An 11,206-nucleotide genomic window follows, 5' to 3' on the forward strand; every position below is an offset into this window, starting at 1 on the left:
GTTTTTTAACTCCACTAAATGTCGTTGATTTCTTTCCATTTTTACATGTTTGTTGTTCTTTTCGAGTTTTTTCTGTTTTTTTCTTTTACTTCCTTGTACAACTCGTTTATTAGGCCAGATTCAGTTGCAAATTTAAAGAGGGAGAATAATGGTCTTAAAGCACAAGTATCCACAATGGCGGATGAGATATCGAGGTTGAAAGAGATGATAGAGCATGTCTGTTCGGAAAGATATTTGCACAAGAAATCCGGCTGCTGCTGGCCTACCTGAGGATTCTTTACTAAGCACGGCTAGAATTTTTGATCATCTATCACCAAGGATGCAAACTGTGTTGTTCGAGGCAAAGAAGTTTAAAGAACAGCATCGTTATCAATATTGCTGGTCCAAGGGCTCATTTGTCACCCTACAAAAGCGAGCTTTGCGTTTAATGTATTTCGTAGATTATAAATCTCATAGTGTGCCTCTATTTGTAAATTCAGCAATTCTGCCAGTTAAATTACTTTACTTTAAATCAGTTGCCTCTTTGCTACATGATGTTGACAATCAGCATGCTCCACCCAATATCTCAAATCTATTTACTCGCACGAAACAAATTCATTCCTATTCCACGCGGTCTGCAATAGCTGGAAACTTCCATGTAGAAATGTCGAGAACAAACCAACGGTTATTGTCCTTCTCTAGAATTGGTACAAAAATATGGAATGGTATCCCCCCTGAAATTCGCCAGCTTAAGAAAACACACTTTAAACGTAAATTGCACGAATTACTTCAGAAGTTTCTTAAAATTGAGGAGATAAATGTTGATATGCGCTACATCAGTCTTTCGAAGTATATGGCTTTTCTTTAGCAGTTACGAACAATACCTTAGATCATTTATTTATTTATTTATTTTTATTTTTATTTATTATTATTATTTTTGTTTGTTTGTGTAATGTATAATTCTTGTAAAATTTTAAGTGTCTTTGTTTACTTGTGAGAGACAGTAATAATGTCGCAGTGTAAGTGGCCCGCCTAGAATAGCAATGCTAACTGCGGGCCACTATGGTCTTTTTTGAATAATTATGATTTGTTTGTAAATAAAGTTAAAGTTAAGTTAAAGCCTTAAACTAGGGTTAGTGAAAATAAAAGGTTTTCGAATTGTTCGCGTTTTGGTTACTGCTTAAATCATTGCTTTCTTCTATAGAAAATTCATTGCCTAACTAGTGAATTCCACGGAAAATTTCACGCGAAAAACAGATATCGCATGAATCACGAAGCGATGGGTGCGATAACTTTATTGGTTTTTCGAGTGAAATTTACTTTGGAATTCACCAGTTTGGCAATGAATTTTTCTTAAATCACATGAGTTTTAAAAGAAAACAAGCACACTCTCAGCAAGCGAATGCCGAATGGAAAAGGGAAAAAGCCATCTCAGAGTCACCTGTCAATAGCCAGCGAATAGGAATCACGCTAAAATTAGAAACCGTCGGGAAACTTCAAGGTCAAGGTCAGAAAGAGTTTTACTGGTGTACGTATACTTTATTCCACTTTATCTCTGACAACGAGATCATTCACATTTTAATGTATTTCATTGAAACACACCAGCTTGGCTTGGAACAAGAATTGGCAAAATATGGCGATGCAACCAAGAAAGGACAAAATTCAAATAATAATATTTGCTACTCCCTAGTGCTTTTTCCAGAAACAGAAACACAAAAAGAAAACCTAAAACCAAGATACCCGAAGGCCCAGAGACCCAGAGACCCAGGGACCCAGAGACAGAGAGACCCGAAGACCCACAGACCAGAGACCTAGCGACTCCGAGACGCAGAGACCCAGAGATCCCGAGACATCAATAGCAGTCAACCTATGAGACACTTCAAGACTACCTGTTACTTGAGAGACCATTCATGACGTCACTTGTGCTTTTTACGCCTCACATGAGCCTAATTTTACGAGAACTCAATGCGATTACGAGTTTATAACATAAGGGGCAAAATTTTCTTGTCACTGTCGAGGCACATCGAAAAACAGTTAACCCTAAATTTCGAAGAAAACTTGATCGCCGGCCTAATTTGAAAAGAAGGCTCTGAAGGGAGTTCATTATATTGGTTTTTAAACTCCGCAACGTTTTTGCAATATTTTTGAAAAGACCGCCTAAAATTTTAATTGTAATCAATGACAGATTGGCCTTAGTTACCATTGTTTATGGTTTGTTTAATTTGGTTGCTATGGGGTTTTTCGGCACGGTTTTCCGCAAAAAATTTCAAATCTGCTCTTCCGTGATCCACAAGTCCTATATTTCTTATTCCTTCCTGATTTTCCAACCCAGCAGTCATTGCGCGTTATGCGGGACGATTTTTCTCTTCGAGCATCGAAATTGCGGGTTTGTTCATATATCGTCAGGGTTGTATTTTTTGAATTTGTTTATGGAAGGAGACGGAGAAACCAGTAGAAAAAGAAAAGGGAAGTTTAGATCTTGTCGAAGGAAAAAAAGGAAAGGTTTTCATGGAAAGAAAGCGTGGGAAATTCGAAGGGAAACAGAATCGGATGGCAGACATGACACCGGAGTGGAAATACCTGAAACACGCGTGGAGCCACAACCGAGCACATCCAAGGCTAAAAATGAGTACGACGATTTTCTAGACCGTACTTCACCAAAGAATATGTCAGAAGCTAAGCTTCTTAACAGTTCTTTCGGGAATTTTGATCACGGAGAAGAAGGAGTGATCACTCGTTCTCAAAGTAATTCTCCAGCGACGCATGCACATGATGAGAAAGCACATGGCTTCAAGGTACAAGATGCTGAGCTACTATCCCAATGTATTAGCAAATCAGCTATTTGTAGCTCATGCCGAAATTCAAAATCAAATCTCCAGCTTTTTCAAGACAGCTCCAGCAGAGACGGTCTTGCTGAATTACTTTATTTAAAATGTTCATTTTGTCACACCATCACTGCTTTGCAAACAAGTAGGAGGCTTGGTGGGAAGGGTGGTGGAGCCTATGAAGTGAACAGGAGGTCTGTCTTGTCTTCTCACCAGTGGGGTCGTGCTGGCCTGGCAAAGTTTTGTGCTGGTATGGAACTTCCACCTCCAGTTACCAAGAAGGCATACAACCAGAATATGATACAGATAGAAAGGATGGCCATCAATAATGCTGAGAAACTGATGTGTGAAGCAGCAGAAAGGCTTACCCAGTTAGCCTCCAAAGAGAATGAAGAAAGCATGGTTGATATCGACGGCCATTCAATTGCTAAAGTTGCTGTTTCCATAGACGGAACTTGGCAGAAAAGGGGCACAGCTCTAAGATTGGTGTGGTATTTGCCGTGTCAGTAATGACTGGCGAAATTCTTGACTATGAGGTCAAATCCCTAATGTGCAAAGAATGTTCATCCCATGAACACTGTGGTAAAGAATCTCCAGACTATCTTGCATGGAAAGAGTCACATAGCAGACATTGCGAAGTGAACCATGTTGGATCCTCTGAAGAAATGGAGTCTTCAGGGGCTATAGACATATTCAGTCGCAGCATTGAAAAAAGGAAGCTTATATATGCCACCTTTGTCGGCGATGGTGATAGCAGCTGTTTCGGCAGAGTTAAGTCAAAAATGGAGGAACTTTATGGAGAAAATTATCCAGTTGTCAAAGAGGAATGTGTTGGACATGTCCAGAAAAGGTTAGGCACTGCCCTCAGGAATTACAAGAAAAATATGAAGGGTGCTGGACTTAAGATGTCAGATGGAGGAAAGGTTGACGGAAGGGGCCGTCTCACTGACAATGTCATAGACAAGATGCAAAAGTACTATGGTAGAGCCATAAGAGAAAACACTGAGAATTTGGAAAAAATGAAGAACAGTGTCTGGGCAATTTACCATCACATGATCAAAAATGATTTGTGTTCCTTAGAGGAGCAGCACAAGCTATGCCCTAAAGATCAAGACACATGGTGTAAATTTTGGAAGGATAAAGCAGCATACAAAGAAGACAATCGTCTTCCTTGTGTTTTTGTTGAAGAACTCAAGCCAATTTTCACCAGGCTTACCAGTGATGACTTGTTGAAAAGATGTTTACAGGGGCAAACCCAGGACCGTAACAAAAGTGTCAATGGGCAGCTGTGGTCAAGATGCCCCAAGAGCCGATACTGCGGAAAGCGGCGTGTGGTGATCGCAGTTTGTGAAACTGTGGGGGTATTCAACACAGGAGCTTCAAGCAAGGCAGTTCTGATGAAGTCTTGTGGAATTTCCACTGGAAAGAATATGCTGAAAGCCTTGAGGAGGGAGGATCAGGACAGAATTGCCTCTGCAGCTCACAAGATCAGCTCCAAGTATCGAAAGCGGAGGCAGATAATAAGGTCTAACAGGAAATCAAGGGCTAACAAGCTGGCTTATCAGGCTGGAGCATTTCCCTGGTGAAAATCTTCAAAGGATCTTTAAGGATCTTCAAAGATCGTCATAAAGATCTTCAAGGATCCTAATAAAGATCTTAGAAAAGATCTTCAAAATTCCTTGCAAAGATCCTCAAGGATCTCGGCCAAGATCCTTAAAGATCCTCAAGGATCTTGCCAAGATCCTTGAGGATCCTCAAGAATCTTGCCAAAGATCCTTGAGGATCTTTAAGGATCTTCAAGGATTTTAAAAGATCTTTTGAGGATCTTGTTAAGATCTTTGTGGATCTTTCCTGAATGTTACCAAGGAATTTAAAAAAAATCCTGAAGGATCTTTATTATTTTAAAAGATCCTTTGAGGATCTTGTTAAGATCTTTGTAGATCTTTATGAATCTTACCAAAGATCTGTAAGGATCTTCAATAATCTTACCAAAGATCTTCAAAGATCCTAATCTATCCTTGAGGATCTTGTCAAGATCTTTGTGATTATTTTGGGTATATTCAGTATTCTTACCAATGATCTTCAAGGATGTTTGTGGCTTCATTAAAGAACCAAGATTACTGCCAATTATGGCTTTGATTCACCTCACGGTTAAGATAATTGCCAGGATGTCATATGGAAAATCTGAAACATGCTAATTTAAAGTGAATTTGGAAATGGCCAATTCCTATTAACTACCGTGAACAACAACAACAACAACAATATGGCACAAACATCATTTAAACTTTCTTTATTTGCATAGATGTGTTTATCATTGTCAAAATCATAAAAAAAATGGAGATTAAGGATACAATAAATAAATTATTGTAGGGCTGGAAACAAAAACCTAGTAAGTGACAATTTTTGGTCAATTTTTAGTTTTGCACAAAACTAGCCTAAATAGACCTTTTTCTCTTGTACATTTTGTTTTCCCAATACAAATCATGTGATAATACTCAGGAGGATTAGTCCTTGTTTTGCTCATTAAAAAGAGTGCATGCAAGCATGAATATGTCTGCCTCATTATCAATCCAATTTTGATCGGAGTTTACCCCCGTAAACGGGGCTGGCTGGATTTACATACAAAAGAAAAAAGAAAGGACCAATTAACCTCCTGAGTATTATGACATACATGTAATCTGTATTGGGAAAACAAAATGTACAAGCAAAAACGGTCTATTTTGCAAGTTGACTGGAAATGAACTTACATTGCCCTGGTATTGTTTTTATCCGATTTGAGCTTTTTTTCGAGAAATAAACTATGCAAAAATACTATTGGCTTCGCATTTGAAAGGAACGGAATCAGCAAAGCAACACCTACCTTTCATTGTTTGATTAAAATTTACCCGGTAATAGCACAAGCTTTATGCAACTGTATGCGTCTGTAGCTCATCCGAATGATGCGCACAGCGAAGTACACAGCAGCTTGGTGGTTTGACCCACCGATCAGACTTATTATTTTTCTTTTGTTTGCACAGAGATGTTTCTCTCGTTTTTCTTTTCTTGATTTTCTCTGCGATTTTATCGATCTTTGTTAAATTTAAGTTACATGAGACATGCACAAAAAATTAAATAAATAACTCTGATCAGTGGCTCAAACCACCGACCTGTCGTGTACTTTGCTGTGCATATCATTTAGTTGAGCTATCTACACACAGTTATATTAGTTTATAAATGCCATTAAATTTTAATGGAACAATGAAAGGTAAGTGCCGCTTCTCTGATTCCATTGTTTTCAAACATGAAGCCAATGGTATTTTTGCATAGCTTATTTCTTGGAAATAAAGCTCAAATTGCATAAAAAATTACCAGAGCAATGTTCTTAAGTTCATTTCCAGTCAACCTGCAAAATTTGGGCTAGTTTTTGAGCACTAAAAGTTGGCCAAACATTGTCACTTACTAGGTTTTTGCTTCTAGCCCTTCTATTACAGCAGTTGCAACCCCACACTAATTATTATTTTTTTCCCTCCATTGTGAACAAGTCATGTAAGTCATATATTTAATACTACAGTGACAATATTTGCTTGATAAAGGTACGGTAAAAACCTGAATAAATTATACAGTGTAAGAACCAAGTTTTTCCAAGCTACAGTCTGTAGGCTAAGGCTAGGCTACAGACTGTATTCAGGTTCTTAGAATAAAATAATGAGGTTTTGTCATTGGTGGGTATGGCCTATTTTGGGCCATTTCTGAAGTTTGTACAAAGCTTTGCATGATAAACAGAACAAATCTAAAGCAACATTAAAACAATGGTACTATGTTGCTGCTGGGAAAACATGGTAATGGTAGAGTTTGTTATATTAAATTTGTGTATTCAATGTTTGACTAAATTTCTCAAAATAAGAATCCATTTCAAAATTGTAGGCAAAAATAGGACTGTCTTAGCCAAAAACTTTCTTACTTGTAAAAGTTCTTATATGTGGGTTCCTGTTTTATTTCTGTACACCGTCATTGCCATCACTGTAGTTGTTGCATAATAATACCTAACATAAGCTTAGCTTACAGGATTAGAGTAACTACAACATTTTTTTCGCTTTGTACCTAAGCTTGGTTTCCTCTGGACAATGCGATTTAAAGATACATTCGAAGGTCATCAAGTGAAGCTTGCTTTGAGAAAGGTTAAGTTTTAGTAATCTCAGTGAAGTGAGACAGAACATGCGTCACCCATTGCTCCCACTTCACTTCCGTTTCCAAGTTTTGGACGATGGTTTTCTTCAAATTATAACTGGGATAGATGAGCTGACGGTCAGGTTACAATGTTTTCAGACTGGACATGCAACTTAATGTTAACTTCATTTTAAGTTAGTGCATGTAAATAAGTAAACGATCTCTTATAGAACAAACAATTGGTTTATTTGTATTTGATGCATTTTTTGGCTAGACAATGAAGTAATGATCCTTGTATAAACAAGAGCAATAGCACTTTCTTTAGTGATGTTTTGCGTTCCGGTTCTTGTCACTTAACCCATTGTCATTTAATAAAATTTTAATAAAATGATTCTTTTGTCAGAATATATTGATAAAATCTAATAAGGTATCGTGTAACATAACGCAATTGGGTTTTTGTTTCAGTGATTTTTCTATTTATTGGTATAAATGAACTCCTTTACTCCTTTAGATTATTTCTCAGTTTCGACAGTCACAACCTTTAATAATCTTAAAAAGATCCTAATTCTTGAGACAAAAAAGGTACAGGACATTATTTAATTGAGGCATCAACAGGTTCTCCCTAAAGCTTTTGAAGACTCCCAAAAAAGATCCTTTAAAAAAATCCCAAAAAGATCTTTAAGATGAATCCCTTTAAAATCCTAATGGTGTTCAAGAACCCCCTTTAAAGATGCAATGGTAACTAATTTATTGCAATTACTGAGTTCCCCCAAACATCTGTCTTAGACCTTTAAGGATCTTTAAGGATCGTGATAGAAATCCCGTTAAGGTCCTCAAGAATTCCTTGAGGATCTTTCATAGATCCTAAGGAGATCCTTTGATTGATCCTCAAAGGATCTTTATAAAGATGCTAAAAGATCCTCGAGAATTGTTTGAGGATCTCTCAAGGATCCCAAAAAGATCCTTTGACTGTTCTTGAAAAGATCTTTATCAAGATCCGTGAAGATCCTCAAGGATGTCATGAAGATCTTTGAAAGATCTCTTTGATTAGATTACAAAGATCTTTCCAAAGATCTTTGAAAGATCCTTAAAAATTAATAGAGGATTTATCAAGGATCTTCAAAGATCTTAATAAAGATCTTTTCAAGATCAGTTAAAAGATCCTTTTAAGATCCTTGGAAGATCCTCAAAGAATTCTTGAGGATCTGTAAGGATCCTTACCAAGATTTTGAAACTTACTCTCACTAGGATCTTTGTAAGATCCTCACAGGATCCTCACTGGCTCTTTGGGGATCTTTAAAACTCCTAATTGCAATTGAAGATCTTTAAAGAACTTTCAAAGATCCTTCAAGGATCCTTGAAAGATCCTCATCTTCAAAGATCTTTTGCAGGTCCTTGAGGATCTTTAAGGATCCTTGAAGATCTTCAAGGATCCTCTGAGGTTTTTCACCAGGGAATAATAGTGAGGGTAATGCCATATTTTCCCCCTGGTCTGCACGGTCTGCACAGTCCAAAGTCTGCGTTTTGGGGTGACCACCAAGCGAGTGCCCAAAATGTGCAAGCTAGGCATGTTCCTGTAGGAAATTTTTGAAATTTAGACACTCACAGATGCAATTTAGTGAAATCTGGGGGATCTAAAGTGACAAAATTTCACACATGGAATTGACACTTGCATGGTGTCTGATAAGAAATACTGGAATGTTAGTTAAATAAACATTTCACTTGCACCACGCAAAAAAAATATTGCGGAAGCCAATTTGAATGTTAAACAAGCATTTTTAAATTCAAGCCTCTATATCTTCTCCAGTGACTTTACTTTACAGCTAAAATTGTGTTGTCTGTTTTTTTTTCTGTCTCACCTGTCGTAATCAAAATAAGACATTTCTGACTGGAAGGAGACGGTCAAACTTTCTGAGGAGGTGGCTCATTGAGCCGTTGACCGGCCGGTTTTGAGAAGGCTGAATGTTACAATCACTATGGCTGCAGATGATGTTTGAAACATCGAAACATCGAAACATGTTCCTTAAACTCAAAAGTGTGGTTGTATTTTTAAAAATATTAGTGACACTTGTGCTATCCAGACCATTTGGAATAAATAAAAAGTAGTAAATGAAAATAATACACGTAGTGTCATCTTCGCAGTGAAAAGAGGATTGGCTTTGTGCGTTCTGTAACTTGTTCTGTTATTAAGTTCTTTTGGACGAGACCAGTATCCACAAGACTGAAATAATCTTTGGAGCTTCTGAGACTTGAATGGAATGTGGGAGATTTTTCTGAAAGTTGCTGTATGAAAAATGCACAATAACTGAACAATTCATCAAATGTTTGAAATAGTTTTCACTTTTCAATCACCGTTTATTTTATAAAGAAGGGAAAGTTCATAACTAGGAATTTTTGATATATCAAGGAAAATATCCATGGGAATTCAGAATCTCAAGGACAAAGTTCAAAACTGGCATGCATGCAGTTCAAATTTCTAACGATTCAGGTCACGCGTGACACGTCAGCTTAACTTTTACATCTTTATTTCATCTTTATTTGTCCAAGCAATTGCACATTTAAATTACAAAGGGAGGATGGTTTTCGTTTGTTTTGATGAGGCTTGGTACGTTAAGGGGTAGTGTGATTCTCTTTCAATAATTTATTCTTGAGCCAACAAGTCAGTGGTATTTCTTTGGTACATCCCAAGAGGATATGATTCTCAATGATCCTGTTCTTTTACTTACAGGTTAAACTCTCCAACTTGGACATTGTTGTGATATTTGGAGTTGCTGAGATAGTAAGAAACTTTTAAGATATTACTTTAGACATCATGTTTACGAGAGGTGTTTGCCCTTACCTCGCCCAGTATGGAGAGAAGTCCACAGTAACCAGAAGAATACAATTTTGATTCATTTGTTTTAGCATTTTTACAGTCCTGATCAGCTGTTTACGTGAAGATTGAAATCTCAGCTAAAAAATATCTTTCCAGCCAATCTTCTGAGATATGAAAGGTACTAAAAAGCTCATCTAAAAATGGCCTGGTGTCCTTTAAATACTGGTGACATACTTCTAGCATGGGAGTTGTATGCTCCGGATTGTGGGCTCTTGTTGTGGGTAATGTTGTCAAAACTTGGCTGACTAGCAGCAAAGCTGTGAGTGCATGCTTCATAAGAATAACAACTAGATAGGGGTTCTGATGCTACAGATTGGGACGTACATACTTGACTGGTCAAGTAATATCCCAGAGAGGCTTTTCAGATTTTGCCACAGTGACTGTAAATGCCCAGTTTTTACAGATCTCCTACTCATTTGGTATTGGCTAAATATTAATTGAAGTATGCATCAGTTCAATTAACATTTTATTACAATGTCGACGGCAACTGAAAACTAAAACAGAAGTACTGCGCAGAAAAGTGTGTGTGTCCTGTTATGCCTTGTAACTTTAATCATAATGATAACTATTTACTCCTTAACCATTGCACAACAAATATAATTCATTAAGCTGGAGTTTCCTTGGAAGCCGGTCATTGACGGTATATTGCAGTCTGTTTGTCAGATTTTCACTCAAACTTTTGTATTAAAAAGACAAGAGTGACAGCTTCTTACCTTGATTAGCCCCAAAGCATATGCTTGAAAAGTTATTGAAAACCCTGCATTAAGAAAAGGGTTTAAAAGCCAATGGTAGAAGCTGAGTGCATGGCATCTAATTTTCAGGGCTTTATGATTTGCATTTTAGAGTATGAAGGTGTTGGATGTCAAAATTGGGTGTGCATCTGGGTCAATCCTGGGCATAAGTGAGTAACAAAGAACTTACCAGATCCTATACACATTCGACAAACTACTCAAGGATAAAAAAAGTCCAACTGGTGAGTGTAACTTACAATATTTTGGCTTGTAAAATTAGTATATTAAGTTGTCAAGTTGCCACAAGCGTGTATTTTGATGAGAAGGATTTTGCAAGAACTGAAGTTATGCATGTAGAGGTAGAGTATTACCATTTTTTCAGTTGTCCAGGTAATGGGATTTTGCAAGTCATTGTGACAAATTCTTTTTTTAAAAGTTGTCATCTCCAATCAGTTTAGTCTAGTTCATGGAATGTTTCTTTAAAAAAAAAAAACAGACATTGGTCACTTTTTAAAACTATTTCAACTTCTCTTTTTTTCTTATATGAATTGTAAAAAAGTTTGAACATGTGTATTTCAGCAAGTGGGAAGATGGAAGAGTCTTTGCTGTTTGTTAGTGAGTTTTAAAGTGTCTCTGATGTAAAAAATATC

General features: G+C 37.1%; 1 pseudogene; it reads left to right on the forward strand.

Annotated features, from left to right (window-relative positions):
* The first annotated feature begins 2,367 nt into the window (after positions 1–2,367).
* Positions 2,368–7,341, forward strand: LOC138012803 (uncharacterized; annotated as a pseudogene).
* Positions 7,342–11,206: the final 3,865 nt, after the last annotated feature.

Source organism: Montipora foliosa, chromosome 8 (genome assembly GCF_036669935.1).
Source record: "Montipora foliosa isolate CH-2021 chromosome 8, ASM3666993v2, whole genome shotgun sequence".
NCBI classification, from domain to species: Eukaryota; Metazoa; Cnidaria; class Anthozoa; order Scleractinia; family Acroporidae; genus Montipora; species Montipora foliosa.